The sequence below is a fragment of the Nicotiana tomentosiformis genome, chromosome 10, assembly GCF_000390325.3.
Source record: "Nicotiana tomentosiformis chromosome 10, ASM39032v3, whole genome shotgun sequence".
Taxonomy (NCBI): domain Eukaryota; kingdom Viridiplantae; phylum Streptophyta; class Magnoliopsida; order Solanales; family Solanaceae; genus Nicotiana; species Nicotiana tomentosiformis.
This window is the reverse complement of record NC_090821.1, coordinates 56,715,788-56,738,258: the sequence shown is the minus strand read 5'-3', so window position 1 is coordinate 56,738,258 and position 22,471 is coordinate 56,715,788. Positions and strand designations below refer to the sequence as shown.

General features: G+C 38.1%; 1 long non-coding RNA gene across 1 annotated transcript in view; it reads left to right on the top strand.

The window, feature by feature from the left end:
* The first annotated feature begins 21,275 nt into the window (after window positions 1-21,275).
* LOC104094480 (uncharacterized) overlaps window positions 21,276-22,471 on the top strand; it is a 28,559-nt gene continuing 27,363 nt past the window's right edge. Inside the window, exons 1-2 of the long non-coding RNA XR_685906.4 lie at window positions 21,276-21,549; window positions 22,343-22,404. This is a non-coding gene — a long non-coding RNA (uncharacterized lncRNA). The remainder of the gene's footprint in view (window positions 21,550-22,342; window positions 22,405-22,471) is intronic.

Below are 22,471 nucleotides of genomic sequence, written 5' to 3'. Positions count from 1 at the left end.
CTAGTTACGTGGGCTTGGGGGTGAATTTTAGGAATTCTTCAATTGGATCACTCTAATAGTTATAATATGAACTTTTGAACATGTATTGATTATTTTATATAATATTTGGCTAGTTTCGAGTCGTTTGGCACCGAGTTGAAGATTTAAAGCATAGTTGTAGTCCGGAAAGTGGGCTTTGAGATAAGGTAAGTCTCTTTTTTAACTTTGTAAGAGGGAATTAACCCCATAGGTGAATTGAATTAATATGTGCTTCTATTTGTGGGGGCTATGTACGTACGAGGTGACGAGAGTCCGTGCGTAGCTACTAATATTGCTTATGTCTGGGTAGTTTAGGATCCAAATCATGTTATTCTTGCAATGTTTGTGCCCTACTTATTAATTTAAGTGCTTAAGTCATATTAGAACTTGATAAAGGAATTGTAAAAGGTCGAATTGCAATTACTTGAGTTTTGGACGGGTTACTTGGACATTAATAAGAATTTACGCTTATCTGAATATTAGCCTCTTAATAATCTTTGAATTGGTTGTTTATAAAGTATTTCTCTTCTTGTGGTGCGGGCCGAACGCCTCGGTAGTAGAATAGATGAATCTATGAGTTGTGTCGTTCGACCCTCGACAGTGCACAATATATATATATATATATATATATATATATATATATATATATATATATATATATATATTGGATCGGGTCGTATGACCTCGGCATAATTCGTGCGTAATAATACTTGGAGCCCAATTATATTTGATATTATTTCATTGGCATGAGTGGTTGAATTGTTAAAGGATGGAAATTGAACTGGGATTTACTATTAGTGAAAGGATTGTCCACTATATCTTGTTATTGGGTTTTTAGCTTCATTTATGTAGCCCATGCTTAATTATAAATTTTAGTATTTTATTATTAGCCCATAGTAAGTGTCGAAGTCGATCTCTCGTCACTACTTCTTCGAGGTTAGACTGGATACTTACTGGGTACATGTTGTTTATGTACTCACGCTACACTTCTGCACTGATCGTGTAGGATCTGAGGCAGGCGCATCTGGCTATCATCCCGGTGCGCATCCTTGATTCCACGAGACATTGCGGTAAGCTGGCTCCCGAGCCCATTCTGCAGAACCTAAAGTCTTTCTTTTGCTTTTATTTCCTGTCTATTTCACTTCAGACAGTAGTGTAGTATTTTTGTATATTCTACGAGTAGCCCATACACATGTAACACCTGGTCTTGGGGATCATCCTAGTAGACTATTGATGATTTTTGGTTATTTACTTCACTTCATTTGCTCTTAAAATTTGGTTTATCTCTCATTTTATTAAAGTTTCACATCTTATTTACTCAATAATTAAGAATCAGCTATTTCTAAACAGTTAAAAGAAATAATCACGCAGTTAGTTCACTGTTGGCTTGCCTAGCGGTAACGTTGGGCGCCATCACGACTTATAGGACAAAATTGGACAGTGACAACATGGTATGAGAGAACTAGGTTCATGTAGGTCTCACAAGTTATGAGCAAGCATAATAGAGTCCTGCAGATCGGCACGGAGACGTCCGTACTTATCTTCAAGAGGCTATAGGGTGTTAGAAAACTACTCTATTTTCATCTCCTATCGTGCAGTTGATGTTTTACTAAGTATCATTCTCTTATTCTCTCACAGATGGTGAGAACGCGAACATCGGATGTTCTAAACCCAGGAGGAGCTGCTCCCCCTGCTGCTAGAGGCCGAGGGAAGGCTCCATCCCGTGGTAGAGGACGAGGACGTCCCTGAGTTTCTCCAATTATTCCACCAGAGAATCTAGTAGAGGATCCCATTATTGAGGAGCAGGGCGAGGTGCCTATAGCAGAGCCAGCCCCGATAGATTCCATGTCAGCACCGGGCTTCCAGGAGGCCATGGGCCGTATGTTATAGTTCATGGATACTATGAGTCATGTTGATTTATTTCTAGCTGTCACAACCCAAGAATCACACGTGTCGTGATGGTGCCTATCTCAATACTAGGCAAGCCGACGCCGACATCATCAATAACCCACAATTTCTTTTAAATACTGAAAATATAATAATTAAGTTTAAGAGAAAATTCCACAAATACTGGATATAAATACACTCCCAAAATCCGGTGTCACTAAGTATATGAGCATCTAAATGAATATAAAGTCTGACTGATAAAAACATTGTCTGAAAGTATAGAACGGTACAATAACTGAAAGAAAGAGATTTAAGGTCAACGGACGCCAATCATCTATCTTAATAGTCTCTAATTGATAGCACTCTGAAAAACTAGCAGTCGTCATGTCCGAAAGCACATGGATCTGCACATGAGGTGCAGAGTGTAGTATGAGTACACCCAACTCAATAACTAACAAGACTAACCTTTGGGCTGAAAGTAGTGACGAACTTCGCAGGTACAGTCCAATATATAAATAACGGTACAGAAATGTAGGCATGCTTTCAAGTTCAACAGTTAAACTCAGTACAAGTAAAATAGCTCAATTCTAAATGATATGAGGAATATGACATCTCTATATCTATATGCCAATGTACATACTGTATGTGATGCACTTCAGTGGAACCCTCGTATACTCAAATCTCAAAATACTCGATCACTCAGTACTGTATATGGCCAATCGAGCAAAGGAAAGATTCATCCAATATATATATACCTATCGATTGATAGTCAGTCACTTAGTATTGTATAAGGCCAATCCAACCTAGGGGAAGATCCATCCCCAATATAAATAATTCGGGCAAGATCCATGCCCACGGAAGATCCATACCTCATTATAAATGATTCGGTCAAGATCCATGCCCAGGGAAGATCCATCCCTCAATATAAATACTTCGGACAAGATCCATGTCAAGGGAAGATCCATTCCTCAATATAAATGATTCGGGCAAGATCCATACCCAAAGAATATCCATCCCTCAATATAAATCATCTACGCTCACTGTTAGGGGTGTAGACTCCGGAGGGGCTCCTTCAGCCCAAGCGTGATATAAAGCTGATATGGCCTGCGGCAGGCGGGTAACCCCGATCCATATAATGATAAAGCCTATAAGTCCTGGTGCAGGCGGGCAGCCCCGTTCCATATAATAATAATATATATAAAGCCAATATGGCCTACTGCAGGCGGGCATCCCCGATCCCATAAATATCCTCACAATGGATAAACATGACTGAGTATGAATTATATATATATTTAAAACAATTAAATTCAACATCAACACAACCCTAGGAGTCCCAAAAATATCGGCACGTAGCTTAAACATGATCTTTAATAAGAGTCTCAGCCCAGTTTCCTAACACGTGGAGAATATTCGGCTAATAACATGATTATTTAAATTTGCAACTTCCTAGAATTTACTTAAGTCACAATTTATATGGTGCACGCCCACACACTCGTCACCTAGCATGTGCGTCACCTTCAAACAATTGATATAACACAAAATTCAGGGATTCATACCCTGAGAACCAAGTTTAGAAGTGTTAATTACCTCGAACAAGAGGAATCCAATGCCGAGCAATCTAAACAATACTCCGTAAATTCCATTTCACGCGTATCAACCTCCGAACGCCTTCATATCTCCTCAATTCCACGCCAAATGATTCGAAACTAGTCAAACAACGTGTAAATTAATCAAAATATACTCAAATGCTTGCAATTCAACAATTTATAAAAATTCATAACTCCACTCGAAATATCGGCAGTGGGGACCACGTATCGTAATCCGACGAAACTCACAAAATTCGACAACCCATCCAATTACTAGTTCAACCACACTAATTTCACTCAAATCCGACTCCAAATCGGTATTCAAAACTCGAAAATTTGTTTTATGAAATTATAGAAATTTCTTTTGATTTCTCTTGAAGATTCGATATTCATATTAATTCATGAAATATAATCACAAGGGAATCAAGAACACTTACCCCAAGTTGTGTGAAAATATTCCTCTCCAAATCACCCAAACAGAGCATTAAAATATCCAAACTGAGAAAAATCTCGAAAACCCTTGTTTTTAACACTGCCCAGGCATTCCCGCACCTGCGGAGCTGGGCTCGCACCTGCGCATCTTCCTTTACGGAAATAAATGCGCTTCTGCGGGCATCACTTACCCAGCGAGCCTCCGCTTCTGCGATCCCAGCCCATATCTGTGCAATCGCAGGTGCGGAAATCCCATTGTATCTACGACCTCTGCTAATATCCTCCAACTCCGCACTTGCGCTCGAGCTGCCGCACCTGCGGCCAAGACCCTCGCAGGTGCGATCACACCAGAGGGGTTACAGCTTCAGCAACCTCACAAGTCCAATTCTTGACCCGTTAATCATTTGAAACTCACCTGAGGCCCCCTGGACCTCAACCAAATACACCAACAAGCCCTAAAACATCATACGAACTTAGTCGAAATCTCAATTCACATCAAACAACGCTGAAACCACGAATCATACCCCAATTCAACTTTAATGAAATTAAGAATTTTCAGCTTCTACATTTGATGATGAAACCTAAGTCTGATTGAAATCAAATTTTGCACACAAGTCATAAACCACATAACAGACCTATTCAAATTTCCAGAATCGGATTCCGACCCCGATATCAAAAAGTAAACTCCCCGGTCAAACTTCCAAACTTAAATTTTTATTTTAGCTACGAACTTTCAAATAATTTTTTGGACATGCTCCTAAGTCCAAAAGCACCACACGGAGCTATTGGAATCATCAAAATTGTATTCCGGGGTCGTTTACATATAAGTCGACATCCGGTCAACTATTTTAACCTAAGCTTTCATCTTGGAGACTAAGTATCTCAATTCATTTCAAAACCTCATCGAACCCGTATAAATTACCCCGGCAAGTCACATAACAGCTGTAAAGCACAAATTGAGCAGCAAATGGGAGAACGAGGTTGTAATACTCAAAACAACCGGTCGGGTCGTTACATTCTCCCCTACTTAAACATATGTTCGTCCTCGAACGTGCCAAGAGTTGTTTCCAAGCCATCAAATCACTATTCCATATTATCACGCACGTACCCGGGGATGATCCCACGCCACCCTATTCCATATAGGCCTAACAATACAAAATAATTGAAGATCATTAGTTTAACTTTAGTCCGTAAAACTTAGAACCCAAATTTCCAACATCCAGGATTCTTTTCGAGACATGAATATCACATCTACACACTGTATGAGTCTGAACAAGCTGTATCAAGTCATAACAATAACCCTAGATATAATCACATAACATATTACACAACTCGCATGCTCGCAGTACCATTTCCGATCACAGTAACTACTCCAAACTAACCCGGTACTAGTATTAAACCCCATATCAAGCCAAACCTCGTTCCAAAACCTTCGTACACTGCTGATAATAAAATAAATACGTGAAATATCTTATCCCTTATCAGATCAACAAGTCATGGATCTCTCTCGCCCCAACCAGAACCATAATCACTTTTTAAGCTGACTTTCAATGTCATCATCCCAAATATACCGTAATCAAACTTGATAGTACCCATTTTAGGTCCAATGACCATATATTATTAAACACAACTATCCCACAGACATGCCACACCAATATAACTCAAGCCACAACTGTGCAATCCGTGTACCAAGAAACGGAAAATGTCTCAAAGAAGAGAACCGTATTGCAAGTTCAACAAGCACCACTACAACTGCAATGCTATAAACTCATCATATATAGTATAACCAAGACACATGAATCTAATAATGGTAACCAACTCTTCTATTGCTCATATTAACATCAACTGTACGGACAACTCACGTGCTATAGTATTAATATCTGGACCCGTACGGACAACTCGTGTTGCCAATAACATAAATGTCTAGACCCTCACGGATAACTCACGTGCAAATAATATTAATCGCCCGACATGGTCACATGCCTCCGGTCCAAGCATATCATACAGGAGCAATCAAATAAGTACATATGTATATGATAAATGAAATAAAACTTACATGTTCCTGGACTGGTATAAATAATAAGCCATAGAGTAAGCATGTGCAAAGTGTGCTATCACAACTCAAATCGGAAAGTTATCGCAGAAATAGTAACTACCCAATTTATTTTGGGAATTAGCCTCTTTGTAACCTCAAGTGTAGCCCAGATAGTTATCGACAAAGGTACGAATACGAGAAACATTATAATTTTATGCTTAACAGTCAACTCTAGGCATATCTTTGCCTAAGCATTCTTCCGACTATGAATACTTGCCCCGATACTCGCACATGGCTCAAACCTCACATATGTACGCACTCGTAGAGTGCAACTATCACAAATAATTAACGCAATTAGTACCTCCACTGAGTTTAAATAAAATACTTACCTCAAACACGCCACAAACCTGAACCAATTTGCTTCTGAGAACTCCGAGTCCCCCAAATTCATAGAACACATAAACCACTGTAACTCATCACAACTCCAGCACTCGAATGACTATCACAACCTTCATGCACGATCATCCCACTAGGAATACTTCCATAATTCTTCCGTGCCACATAACAATAATTTGAATATCAGCAGTCTATCAACTAGGTGACTACCGCAATACCAATGAACATCCGTAAGTCAAAACACAATGCGCCTTCTGAAATGCGCACCCTTCTCTAGAATTACCGAGCAGTTATAACATTCATCTAAATATCTGAAACTGGCCATGTTGTCCAAAATTCGGGACCTTCCCTTCAAGACTGAACTGCCACCTTGTACACGTAAATTTTAATCCCGCACAATACACCACATCTATCATGTAATCATATGAAAAGCACGAGAATCTCATTATCAACTCTGAGTCACCAGCAAATTACATACCCGGTTAGTTAGAAACTTTCCATTTGCTCTCATCCACGAGTAAATCACAATACACAACATGTCCCCTACACGGGTAGAAAATATATGGTTCGAACCATGGTAGCAACCAACAAGAACACTTTAAAATCTATTTGCACATAACCAAGCTATCAGAACTGAATTCCTCTAACTCAACCAAGACATGCAGGTCACCAACCTAAGAATATTTCCACTGAAACATCTGTATAGCCTCACTACTTCATAGGTACCCAAAGAATCGATTATACCATATTGGTCCAACCTACTACCCAGTCGTCCTATTTTATCCGAGTTTCTTCTGAATTACCCTCAAGTTGAAATTTCTCCCTATCAGAACTCCACGGTCCTTACCCAAAGCTCACTACAAGACATCTTAACATAAAACTGCACCGCCCTAAGGCCCATAAGCCATTGTATTCTTCTTAAGCACCTCCATAAATACCACAATCGTAACACTCACTATAAAAATACCTTATGTGAATTTAAAATTGTTCTTCTTACCTTTCTTATACTAAAATATAGAATCAATAGTCATACAGAATTACCGCAAGTCCCGGCACAATCAAATATAAATCTCAGATTTTTATCCATACACAAGTCCAGAGAAATTCTCAATTGCTGTATATAAATCTCGAACCCATTAGAACTTTCTCGAGAGTCACCCACTTTGCTCAAATCTAAATTGTACCACTCAAACGGGTCGAAAGACACATTCTCAATTAGTACAACAACACTCAAAGAAGTAACCCTGCTTTAATACCACCGATCAAATTCATACTCCGTGCGCACTACATCCTTCAGAAATAACAGCTCACTCATCCCATGATTTTCATATACTTCTAAAGTGAAATATAACTCGTATCCAGTCATTTCATTACTCGAGTCCTCCTCGATCTCAACCTCGGTAAGTCATAACTGATCCATAAGTATGCCTCAGGCAAAAACCAATACAACATATAACCGTGTAATCAAATCGTAGGTAGCAAACTCCCCTACTTAGCTCAAAGTCATAGATCATGACATTCAATAACTCACAATACCCATACCGTATTACTTCCATGATACTGAAGTGAGATTCGACCAAATTCTTCACAATCTCATGCAACACAACCCGTATAGTACCTCAATTCATCTGCTAAGCTTGTCTTTATTTCTCTAGACAGTGAAATCAACTTTCTCAACCAGATTCAAATTCAAATCTCAACACATACACCCTGCTGGTAAAAAAGAAACTCTCCACTCAACATTATAAGGAACACACTTACATAGATTACTCCGTAGGAGATAAATCACCTACTTAGTCTCAAATTGACATATCTCCATAACCTTTCACAGCCACAACTATTACGCCATCACTTAATCTTTTTGAGTCCAAACTCATTAACAAGGCATGAGAATTTAATTTGTTCCACAATTAAACAACATGAAAGATCCTTCAACACATTCATACTCAAGACTATACGTCAAATCAAGACAGACACCAAGCACCCAATAGCCCTTTTTTCATCACAAGAAAACACTTCTCGTCACATTCAAACCATCTTAACATATCCCGCAGTCACATCATACTTATCATATAATCATTTAACCGCTCACTAAGCCACAAATTCCACTCATAGGGACACTACTGGACATATGAATCCAAGTGTACAAGTTCACACAACTGAAGCTACCGAGCCTAAATTGCGGAATAAACCTGGCCTCAAGTCCTCCAGACTGGCCTATCACAAAAATACATGATACATATCTCGAACCTCCTTCATGGAATCATAAGTCGGCGATGCACAGCTAATACCGAGTGCTCACATGTGCACACGAATGCGTGGAAGGAATTCAAAGAGTTATATTTCAAGTTGAATCAATTTTGCACGATAAGGAGAGAAAGATGGGAAGTATATCCTAAAATTCCTTGTAGCCTCTCGAAGAAAGTATGGACGTCATCATACCGATCCGCAAGACTCTACTAGACACTTGCTCATGACTCATGAGACTTATGTAACCTAGATTTTGATACCAACTTGTCATGACCCAAGAATCACACATGTCATGATGGTGCCTATCTCAATATTAGGCAAGATGACAATATCAATAACCTACTATTTCTTTTAAATACCGAAAATATTATAATTAAGTTTAAGAGAAAATCCCACAAATACTGGATATAAATACACTCCCAAAACTCGGTGTCACTGAGTACATGAGCATCTAAATGAATATAAAGTCTGACTAATAAAATCACTTTTCAAAAGTATAGAACAATACAATAACTGGAAAAAAAAAAGAGTTAAGGTTAACAGACGCCAGGCAACTACCTTGATAGTCTCCAATTGATAGCACTCTGAAAAACTAGCAGTCGTTGTGTCCGAAAGCACATGGATCTGCATGCGAGGTGCAGAGTGTAGTATAAGTACAACCAACTCAATAAGTAACAAGACTAACCTTTGTGCTGAAAGTAGTGACGAGCTCCGCAGGTACAGTCCAGTATATAAATAACGGTACAGAAATGTAGGCATGTTTTCAACTTCAACAGTTAAACTCAGTATAAGTAAAATAGCTCAATTCTAAATGATATGAGGAATATGACATATCTATATCTATATGTCAATGTACATATTGTATGTGATGCACTTCAGTGGAAACCTTGTATACTCAAATCTCAAAATACTCGATCACTCAGTATTGTATATGGCCAATCAAGCCTAGGGAAGATTCATCCCATATATATACACATCGACTGATAGTCAGTCACTAAGTATTGTATAAGGCCAATCCAACCTAGGGGAAGATCCATCCCCAAATATAAATAATTCAGACAATATCCATGTCCAGGGAAGATCCATCCCTCAATATAAATGATTCGGGCAAGATCAATGCCTAGGAAAGATCCATCCCTCAATATAAATGATTCAGGCAAGATCCATGCCCAGGGAAGGTCCATCCCTCAAATATAAATCATCTACGATCACTGTTGGGGGTACAGACTCCGGAGGGGCTACTTCAGCCCAAGCGTGATATAAAGCCGATATGGCCTGCTACAGGAGGGCAACCCTGATCCATATAATGATAAAGCCTATAACGCCTAGTGCAGGCGGGCAGCCTCGTTCTATATAACAATAATATATATAAGGACAATATGGCCTACTGTAGGCGGGCAACCCTGATCCCATAAATATCCTTACAATGGATGAACATAACTCAGTATGACTTTTATATATATATATATATATATATTTAAAATAATTAAATTCAACAGCAACACAACCCTAGGGATCCCAAAAATATCGGCACGTAGCCTAAACGTGATCTTTAATAAGAGTCTCATCCCAGTTTCCTAACACGTGGAGAATATTCAGATAATAACATGATTCTTTAAATTTACAACTTCCTTGAATTTACTTAAGTCACAATTTCTATGGTGCACGCCCACACACTCGTCACCTATCATGTGTGTCACCTTCAAACAATTGATATAACACCAAATTAGGGGATTCATACCGTCAGAACCAAGTTTAGAAGTGTTACTTACCTCGAACAAGACGAATCCAATGCCGAGAAAGCTAAACAATACTCCGAAAATTCCATTCTGCGCGTATCAACCTCTTAACGCCTTCATATCTCCTCAATTCCATGCCAAATGATTCGAAACTAGTCAAACAACATGCAAATTAATCAAAATATACTCCAATGCTTGCAATTCAACAATTTATAAAAATTCCTAACTCCGCTCGAAAAATTGACAGTGGACCCCACATCTCGTAATCCGACAAAACTCATAATATTCGATAACCCATCCAATTATGAGTTCAACTCATCCACCAAAAATAAAGATTAATTCATGAAATATAATCACAAGGGAATCAAGAACACTTACCCCAAGTTGTGTGGAAACATTTCTCTCCAAAGTCGACCAAACCGAGCTCCAAAATGTCCAAAATGAGAAAAAACTCGGAAACCCTCATTTTTAACACTGCCCAGGCATTTTCACACCTGCGGAGCTTGGGCTTGTATCTGCGCATCCGCTTTTGCGGAAATAAATGCATTTATGCGGACATCACTTACCCAGTGAGCCTCTGCTTCTACGATCCTTACCCACATCTGCGCAATCGCATGTGCGGAAATCCCATCGCATTTGCGACCTTTGCTGAAATCCTCCAACTCCGCACCTGCGCTCGAGCTTCCGCACCTGCGGCATCGCACCTACGGCCAAGACCCTCACAGGTGCGATCACACTAGAGGGGTTATAGCTTCAGCAACCTTACAACTCCAATTCTTGATCTGTTAATCATCCGGAACTCACCCGAGGCCCCCGGGACCTCAACCAAATACACCAACAAGCCCTAAAATATCATACGAACTTAGTCGAACCCTCAATTCACATCAAACAACACTAAAATCATGAATCATATCCCAATTCAAGCTTAATGAAATTAAGAATTTTGAACTTTTACATTCGATGTCGTAACCTATCAAATCAAGTCCGATTGACCTCAAATTTTGCATACAAGTCATAAATGACATAACAGACCTATTCAAATTTCCAAAGTCAGATTATGACCCCGATATCAAAAAGTCAACTCCACGTCAAACTTCCAAACTTAAGTTTCTATTTTAGCCATTTCAAGCCTAATTTAACTATGGACTTCCAAAATAATTTTACGGGCACGCTCATAAGTCCAAAATTACCACAGAGCTATTGGAATCATCAACACTCTATTCCGGTGTCGTTTACACATAAGTCGACATCCGGTCAACTATTTCAACTTAAGTTTTCATCTTGGAGACTAAGTGTCTCAATTCATTTCAAAACCTCATCGGACCAGAACCAATTACCCCGGCAAGTCACATAATAGTTGTAAAGAACAAATTGAGGAGTAAATAGGGGAATGGGGTTTTAATACTCAAAACGATCAGCCGAGTCGTTACACCCGCAGACCCAGCCATATCTCAAGTAGGAGGGGGAGCACAGTCCCCTACTGCTCATGCTCCTTGGCATGCAGTTGTTGTATATCAAATCCCGGGAACAATACCTATGGGTGGAGCCCGGCCAGTAGAAGCAATTATACCGGAGCCCATACCAGCTGTGGTCGATATCCCGCATAGGCTATTAGACAGATGGACCAGGCTACAGCCTCCTGTCTTTGCGGGTGAGTGACACGGGGATCCCCAGGACTTTATTGATTGGTGCAGGGACAAACTGCACAACTTGAGGATATTGGAGTCTCATGGGGTGGATACTACCTTCCAACTTAAGGGCAAGGCCCGTAGGTGGTGGCAATCACATCTTCTTGGCAGACTAGCAGGTTCTCCTCTAATGACTTGGGATCAGTTTAACGTCTTTTATTGGATAGTTATATTCCACCCTCTCAGAGGGAAGCATTGTGATTTCAGTTTGAGCAGCTCCAGCAGGGTGAGATATTAGTGACCGACTATGAGGCGAGATTCTCTGAGTTATCTCGCCACGCACATATGATACTTCCCATTGATGCAGAGATAATGAATAGGTTTGTTTCAGAGTTGCATTCTGGTATCCAGGCCACCATGGCCCGAAAGTTTGATATGGGGACTTATTACGAGCTAGTTATAGTGATAGCGCGGAGGATCGAAGGTGTCCGTCAGTGGGGCCGAGAGCAGATGTTGTGGGACAAGTGCTTCAGTTATTCCGTAGGGTTCAGTAGTTCCCCATCTGGGGGCAGGGGTCAGTTTGGGAGAGGTCAGCCTAGCAGGTCCACATATCCAGCACTAACGCCTCCCCGAGGTGCTCCAGTGCGACCTTATTTCAGCGTCATGCCAAAGAGTTCCTATCGCCCACAAGCTATTCATGGTTCTTCCAGTGGGTATTCAGGCCATCAAGGTCAGACTTCAGTGTAGCAGTCCACCGCTCTTAGGGGTTGTTACGAGTACGGGGATCTCAGCCATGTGCTAAGATTCTACCCAGGCTTTGGGGCAAGGCAGTGCAGTAGGGTTCTCAGCCTATGATTACAACACCAGTAGCCGCACCAGCCGTCCGGCCTCCCAGAGGCAGAGGACAGGTAGGTACAGTCCATCCTAGAGGTGGAGGCTAGGCAAGTGGCACTCCAGCTAGATTCTATGCTTTCCCAGCCAGACCAGATACAGTGGCCTCTGATGCCGTGATCACATGTATTATTTCTGTGTGTGGTAGGGATGCTTCGGTATTATTTGATCCAGGGTCTACCTATTCATATGTGTCATCTCTGTTTTCTCACTTCCTGGATGTTCCACGAGAGTCCTTGGGTACTTAGGTTTATGTGTCCACTCCTGTAAGGGATTCTATTGTTGTGGATCGGATCTATCGGTCATGCATTGTTACATATTGTGATTATGAGACTAGAGCAGATCTTTTGTTTCTTGATATGACTGACTTTGAGGCCATCCTGGCATGGACTGGTTGCCTCCATATCGTACCACCCTTGATTGCCATGCCAAGACTGTTACCTTGGTGATGCTAGAGTTGCCTAGATTGGAGTGGAAGGGCTCATCTGTTAGTACATCTAGTTGGGTTATCTCTTTTCTGAAGGCTCGACATATGGTCGAGAAGGGTTGTTTGGCTTATCAGTGATGCCCCATCTAGGGGAAGGGGTTAATTTGGGAGAGGTCACCCTAGCAGGTCCACATATCCAGCATCGCCGCCTCCTCGGGGTGCTCCAGTGTGACCTTATTTCAGCATCATGCCAGAGAGTTCCTACCACCCACCGGCTATTCATGGGTTCTTTTAGTGGGTATTCAGGCCATCAAGGTCAGACTTCAATGTAGCAGTCCACCGCTCCGAGGGGTTGTTACGAGTGCGGGGATCTTATCCATGTGCGAAGATTCTACCCCAGGCTTCGAGGCAAGGTAGTGCAGCAGGGTTCTCAGCCTATGATTACAACACCAGTAGGCGCACCAGCCGTCCGGCCGCCCAGAGGCAGAGGTCAGGTAGGTAGGGGTCGTCCTAGAGGTTGAGGCTAGGCAGGTGATGCTCCGGCTAGATTCTATGCTTTTCCGTCCAGACCAGATGCAGTGGCCTTAAATACCGTGATCACAGGTATTATTTCTGTGTGTGGTAGGGATGGTTCAGTATTATTTGATCCAGGGTCTACCTATTCATATGTGTCATATCTGTTTGCTCACTTCCTGGATGTTGCTCGAGAGTCCTTGGGTACTCATGTTTATGTGTCCACTCATGTAGACGATTATGTTGTTGTGGATTGGATCTATCAGTCCTGCATTGTTACATTTTTTGGTTATGAGACTAGAGTTGATCTTTTGTTGCTTGATATGACCGACTTTGAGGTCATCCTGGCATGAACTGGTTGTCTCCATATCATGCCACCATTGATTTCCATGCCAAGAATGTTACCTTAGCAATGCTAGAGTTGCCTAGATTGGAGTGGAAAGGCTAGTCCGTTAGTACATCCAGTCGGGTTATCTCTTTTCTGAAAGCTCGACAAATGGTTGAGAAGGGTTGTTTGGCTTATCTGGCCTATGTTCAGGATACCACTGCAGAGACTTCAGCAATTAATTCAGTGCTAGTAGTCCAGGAGTTCACCGATGTGTTTCCTTCTGATCTTCCAGGCATGCCACCAAATCGTGATATTGATTTATATATTGATTTGGCTCCAGGTACCCAGCTGTAATACATCAAATTTAAAAATAAAGGTAGTTAAGTAATTATAAAAGAAAAAGACAAACTAATAAAAATAAAACCAACAAAAAAAAAAAATGGAAGATACACTAAAAAGAGCCGAAGCCCACCAGATGAGAATCTGGTAAAAAGGAAAAAGAAGAAACGAGACAAAGGGGAAGGGTCACGCAGCAGCAAATAGAGAAAAGGGGATTTGGTAAAATACTAATAAAGAAAAAAACTTTACAAGAACATAGAAGAGGAAGAAGAAGGTTTAACTCTTGGTGCTTGTTCATAATCCTTCTAGCGCAGCCTCTTCTCTGGTTAAAAGGTTCACTTCCTTTCTACAATTTTGTTTGAGTTGCTTCTTTTGTCTATGCTCTTATTAAGTCAGAAAAAAAAAAGTAAATAGTTATGAAACATTTATGTCTTTTTCTGGTTTTGGCTCATTGCTTAGAGTAGAAAAGAATCATGTGTGAAAAAATAATAATAATAATAATAATAATAATAATAATAATAATAATAATAATAATAATAATAATAAAGTAAAACGAAAACAGTGTAGTTGTATTATTTTTACTTAAATGGGTATATATATTGATCCTTATCAGATTTGAGATAAACTAATATATGAAGATTTAGTTTGGTGTTTCACAGTAATGCAAAGAAACAAGAAAATTTAGATGTTCTTTTTATTTAGCACAATCATGGATTCTCTATAAAGATTGAAAAAAAGAATATATTCTACTAGTTTATACCAAGAACTCTAAGGTACACGTTAACAATACTTGTAAAGTACTACAAGTGGGGTGTGGGAAGCTAGTATGTACGCAGGCCTTATCCCTACCTTCAAGAAGGCAGAGAGGCTGTTAATACTTGTAAAGTACTACATGAGAAAAAGATTCAAATAAATAAATATAAGAACAAACAGAGAACTATAATTTCTATCCACTTAAGTACTATTAAATTGCTTAGCAGAGAATCATTGGGCATATTTCAGAGGAGTGAAAACAGGGGAATTAATTAAAGGTGACAGGGACGGACCAATTATGTTGGTAACTCAGGAAGTTAATACATATATTGATTTTGTTGCAAGTAGGTAGTTGAAGAAGTGGAACGAAGTGCTAGAGGTGATGTGTTTGGTATTCTTGCACGAGTACGGTGAGTAGTAATCTTATCGCAATTTGTGTTTTCATAACATGCATGGTTTATATATGATTTTGAAAATAAATGTGTTACCGATGCTTTAAAATTGCATGTGGGACAAGTCATTTAATTGATATGGTACCGAACAGTTTACTTGAGATGTTTATCGGTTAACCTAAAATGTTTTCATCGTAACTAGATATGTTTTACCGTTACTTGAGATGTAACAGTCATTTAAAATGTTCTCACTATTACTAGACATGTTTTACTATTACTCGAGACATGATTACCGTTACCGAAATAAAATTACAAGATTTGATAAGAAATGATATGCCCTTTATTATTTTGAAAATACTTTTGTACGAGTATTTACTGTTTACAAGAAAGAATATTATTGGAAGAGACCTTGAAAGATCCCGTAGCTAACAGCGGGTTCGTTAGACCTGGTGCACCTTGTAATTACCGATTACCGTTACAACCCTCGCTAGTGGAAAGGTAGAACTAGCATACCGTTATATTTGACTTCTTGGGAAGAAGTCCACGGTTATACCGATTACATAATCCGTTCATTGCAACCTCCAAAACATGAATATCGATATTACATAGTATTTACCGAGCTTATTACCGAATTGTAAATTGATTTATATTACATGAAAAACATGATGAGACTGATTATTGCTTATTGTTTATGAAAGGGCATTCTTATGATATATTCTGTTTATTATATATACTAGCATATTTTCTGACTTGTCCCTAATAAAATGATTGTGGTTAAGTATTATTACTAACTGAGCTAGCGACTCATTCCCCGCTAATTATTTTTACAAAGACAGCAGTTGACGCGGGCGAGGATTTTGTTAATTTGAGCACACAAGTTGATAGTTCTTGGTGAGTCTCGCACTTGTTCGTGTGGGCAGATATTTTATTTATTTTTATGGTCCTTTATTTGAACTCTTAAAGTTGCTCCATAGTCATTATTTTAGTGTCATGAGTATTCTTTTGTTATTATAGACCTGTGTGGAGTATCGCTCATTCTTATCAAAGTTGGAGATAAATTAGTATTTGTAGCTGTTAAGGGGTGAACTATTAATGGTAGATATTTGCTTTGGTTAATTGATAAAGTTATTGTTGTTTGAATTGATATTAGGATGATGGTTGTTGATTTGAGATAGGGAAAAGTTTTTGGATAGTCCAAACACAGGGAAAACTCTGTCCGATTTTCTGTAAAATACCGATTAGGCTTACTTGGGGGCACTTGCTCCTAAGTGCCGGTCATGATCCTAAACTGGGTCGTAAAACAATTGGTATCAGAGCGCTAGGTTATTCTTGTGACTAATGGAGTACACGTCGGTAGTAGAATCTCAATTATGCTTATGTAGTCGGCCATTCCCATAATCATAATTCTGCAAGGACGTGATAGGATGTGTCTCTTGTAGTTCTTTCTTATTCCTCTGTACGTGTGTGGAGAATAGGGTCAAATAACAGAATCTGTCATTACATATCCTATTCGTGTATGGCTCGGACCAATTACCCTATAATAGAATTTGGATAGAGGTTCAAACTTCAAAAGCGTCAAATTTTGCCAATGGACATGCAACCATCTCCAAGCAAAACAATGCTACATAAGTAGTATACAAGACCAGTGAAAGGTTCATTGTGCCATATGAGGTGTTTCCCGATAAGATGCGTAATATAGTCCATTCCGTAAATTTATACTAGTCTACCACTACAGCGATAGAGGAGTGCTATCACAAAAAGGTACATACCTCAATGTAAAAGAAAAAGAAATTGAGATCTTTGTGGATATAATGGATAAACATAAGAAGAATGAGCAACAGAATAGGGGCTCTAAAGTCCTCATGCACCTAGAAGATTACATGGAACAACAAAATATTCTTAATAAAGTTCCTAAAGTTGAAACTACCAAGTTTACTATTTCTGATAGTTCAAAGGATCCTTACAGGTTTTAGAAAAATACTTACTAATTTATGAGCTATAGGATATTTCATGAAGAGGCCTATGGAGCAGACAACTGTTAGACTAGAGAACATGGCGAATACATGAAATGATATTGTACTCTTAGGGATGCCAATAAGAGCAACACAACTAATTTGGGAATAATTTTACTAAAGTATTTCTGAATCACTTCCTTCTTGACAATTTGTGACGTGAACTTGCCTGTTAGATCATTTAAGAAATTGAGTTAGAGGATGGGTATACGCAAGCAATATCTAAAGTTTAAAGGCTTATTGAAAGGTTGGTTAATTATTTAAACAAGGTAGTAACTGCATATATGAAGCCTTAACCCTATTCTGTAGCAGTTGCACTTACCAGAAATATTGGAAAGTTGACCACGATAGGCATGCAAGAACTCACATAAAAAGATCGAGATTAGAATATATTTTTGTATGTATTTTAATATGAGTCGAAGATCTAAATATCAAGGACTTTTTGAGATATTAAGCGATCCTTTTTGGATTACCACCTATGTGAAAAATCTATAATAGTTAGACATGTGTTTAAAGCTTTAAAGATTCAAGTTAAGAAAAGGAAACCCTAGCTAACCAAGTTGTACTTGATATGGTTGACTCTAATGTACTGATGGGTATTGATTAATTATCTTCTTATCAAGCTACCCAAGATTATTAAGTTTGGTGAACTTTAAAAGCTAGTTTTGTCCAAAAAGGGGATTATAGGTTTTAGATATGAGCAAAATATATATTTTGAAAGCTTAATGGTTATAAAAGAAAGGTTGTTTGGGTCTCATAGATACGGTAAGGGGCACAAGAGAAGAAACACTTAGTTTGAGAAAACATATCATAGTGAGAGATTCTCTAATGTATTCCTAAGGATTTACTAGGACTGACTCCAATAAGAGAAATAAACTTCGGCATTGAGTTGACACCTGACACACAAACCATATTATATGGCACCAATAGAGTTGAGATAGCTGAATGAACAATTGCGAAACCCACTGGATAAGGGTATTATCATACCGAGAGTTTCACCATGGGGTGCACCAATATTATTTAAAAAAAGAAGAAGAGAATAGGTCCCTAAGAATGTGCATCAACTACAGATAATTCGAAGTCCGCTCTAGAACCCAGTACATACATTAGGAGTTACTTGTGATGCCTTTGGACTGGCTAATGCTCCAGTTACATTGATGTATATAATGGATATGGTGTTCAAGTTGATTTTAAAAAAATAAATAAATTCATAGTTTTTACTTACTATATTATGGTATATTCTCGTAGCCAGTAAGAACACAAGAATCACTTGAAAGATTCGTTAATGACGCTGCAAGAAAATCAACTTTTTATCAAGTTCTTCAATTGTGAACTTTAGCTAGACTCGGTGGTATTAATAGGACACATTGTATCTAAGAATGAAAAGATGGTAGTTTCTGAGAAGATAGAAGCACTTCCTAAATGGCGGAGACCCATTTCTCCTACAGAGATTGACTTTTTGTTTTTGGCTTGACAGGCTACTATAGGCATTTGTGTAGGATTTCTCTAGAATAGTACCACCACTCACCAAGTTAACATAGAAAATCATTAAATTTCAGTGGATGGAGGAATGTACAACGAGATTCTAGAAGCCCAAGCCATGTTTGACAATCACATCAATATTAGCTTATTCTAATAGGCTCTAGTGGATTCACGATGTTCTATGATACTTCGATGGTAGAATAAGGATATTTTCTAAAGCAGAACGGTCATGTGATAGTTTATGCTTCAAGGAAATTGAAGAAGCTCAAGTCGTATTATGTCACTCATGATTTGGAGATGGTCATAGTGGTATTTTCTTTTAGGATTTAGAGACACTATTTATACGAAGAAACCTATGAGATTTATACCTAGAACAATAGCTTGAAGTACATTTATAACTAACAGAGATATAAATATTTAGCAATGCTGATGGAGGGAACAATTAACGATATAATTGTACTATTTTATATTTTTCATGAAAGATAAATGATGTGGCTTATACAAAACAAACATAGGTAATTTGGCAAATATATCTAATGTAAAGAGACGTTTGGTCAAGAATATGCACAGACTAAATAGAACAAAAAAAATATTTCAGAGCTATTGTTGGCTTGTATTCAAGAAAAGTATTCATTGGTAAAGCTAATAAAGGCCATTCAATATAAAGATGAGTGATTATGAAAATATGGAGATGAGTTCCTAACTAGTAAAAGCAAGGATAGGACTATTGGAAGAAATTGTATTCTTCGACTAAGTAACAGTTATATGTACTAGATGTAGATGTGTTAAGACGAATTATCCTTGCAGAGCTCACAACTCAAGATACATCGTACATTCGAGGTCTAGTAAGGTGTACCATGATTAGAAGAAAATTGTATTTGTAGGAACAGAAAGATGGAAGATTTCCTTAACCTTGTTTCTAACTGATTGACTTGTTAGCGTATCAACATTTGCAACTCTTCAGCCCTACTACAACAGCTTGAGATTTCAAAGTGGGGGATAGAATGGAATCAAAGTGAATTTTATGACAAAACTGTTGAAATAATTAGAGGTTATAATTATGTGGTAAATTACAAAATGGCTTCCATGGTAGGTACACTTTTTGCTCGCCAAAACTTCTCTTACTGAGAATGAATATGCACAAAGATACATGGATAGAAAATTGTCAAATTCTATAGGGTCTATTGTCTACTATTTCTGATAGAAGATGACAAATTACTGTACGATTTTAAAATTCTTCCCAAGAAATATTGGTTACATGAGTAAATCTTAATAGCGCATTCATCAGCAGACAAATAAGCAGTCTGAACGTACTATACAGATCTTGGAGGATATGATGAGAGCTTTCCTTTTGAGTTTGAAGGTAGTTTGTACACTCAGTAATATATCTATAACTGCATTTGCCTATAATGATAGCGTTCGGTCTAGTATATAGGTGGCACGGTATGGAGCCTTGTATAATATACGATGTCGTTCTCCTATCGGATGGTTTGAAGCCGATGAGGCTAACTTATTAGGATCTAACTTGGCACAAGAAGCTATTGACAAGTTCTAGTGATTGGATTAATCACCACTCAAAATAGACAAAAGTCAAGGGACTTAGTTTTCACAATTGGGGATGGAGTGTCCCTATGAGATTTCCCTATAAAATGCGTAATTTAATTTAAAGGAGGTAAGCCCGAGGTTTATAGGGTAGTACGAGATACTTGACAAGTCGGAGCTGTGGTATATCATTTAGAACTTCCTTATGAGTTATCTTTCATTGATAAAGTGTTTCATATTTCTATCCTAAGAAAATATATGTCAGACTCCTCTCATGTGCTTGTAGTATCGATAATAAAGTTAAATTGAACTTATCCTATGAAGAGGAGTCGGTATCTATTATTAACAGATAAGTAAGAAAGTTACGGTCAAAAGGAATTATGTGCGTGAAAGTCTTATGGAGAAATCATACCATTGAAGAAGCTACTTAGAAAGTAAAAGATGCTATGCGAGTCAAGTGTCCTCATTTAATTCAAAATACAAGTATGATTTTGAGTTAAATTCGGAGACCAAATTTCATAAGTTGGGAAGAATTTAATACATCATATTTAAAAATAAGAGCAGTTAAGTAATTAGCAAGAAAAAGACAAACTAATAAAAACAAAACAAAAAAAGAAAAAAAAGAAGGGAAGATGCACTAAAAAGGGTTGAAGCCCACCAGATGAGAATCTGGTAAAAAGGAAAAAGAAGAATCGAGACAAAGGGGAAGGGCCACGCAACAGAAAATAGAGAAAAGGGGATTTGGTGAAATCCTAATAAAGAAAAAAACTTTACAAGAACAAAGAAGAAGAAGAAGAAGAAGAAGAAGAAGAGAGGAGAAGAAGGAGGAGGAGGAGGAGTTTTTAATTCTTGATGCCTGTTCATAATCCTTATAGCACAGCCTCTTCTCTGGTTAAAAGGTTCACTTCCTTTCTACAATTTTGTTTGAGTTGCTTCTTTTGTCTATGCTCTTATTAAGTCAAAAATAAAATTAAAGATTAAATAGTTATGATAAATATTATGAAACATTTATGTCTTTTTCTGGTTTTGGCTCATCGCTTAGAGTAGAAAAGAATCATGTGTAAACAAAAATAATAATAATAATAATAATAATAATAATAATAATAATAATAATAATAATAATAATAATAATAAAAAAGTAAAACGAAAACAGTGTAGTTGTATTTTGTTACTTAAATGGGTATATATATTGATCCTTATCAGATTTGAGATAAACTAATATATGAAGATTTAGTTTGGTGTTTCACAGTAATGGAAAGAAACAAGAAACTTTAGGTATTTTTTTTTATTTATCACAATCATGGATTCCCTATGAAGATTGAAAAAAAGAATATATTCTACTAGTTTATACCAAGAACACTAAGGTACACGTTAACAATACTTGTAAAGTACCAAAAGTGGGGTGCGAGGGGCTAGTATGTAGGCAAGCCTTACCCCTACCTTCAAGAAGGCAGAGAGGCTGTTAATACTTGTAAAGTACTACATGGCAAAAAGATTCAAATAACAAAATATAAGAACAAACAGAGAACTATAATTTCTATCTACTTAAGTACTACTAAATTGCTTAGCAGAGAATCATTGGGCATATTTCAGAAGAGTGAAAACAGGGGAATTAATTAAAGGTGACAGGGACAGACCAATTATGTTGGTAATTCACGAATTTAATACATAGATTGATTTTGTTACAAGTAGGTAGTTGAAGAAGTGGAACGAAGTACTCGAGGTGATGCGTTTGGTATTCCTGCACGAGTAATGTAAGTAGTAATCCTACCTCAATTTGTATTTTCATAAGCTGCATGGTTTATATATGATTTTGAAAAT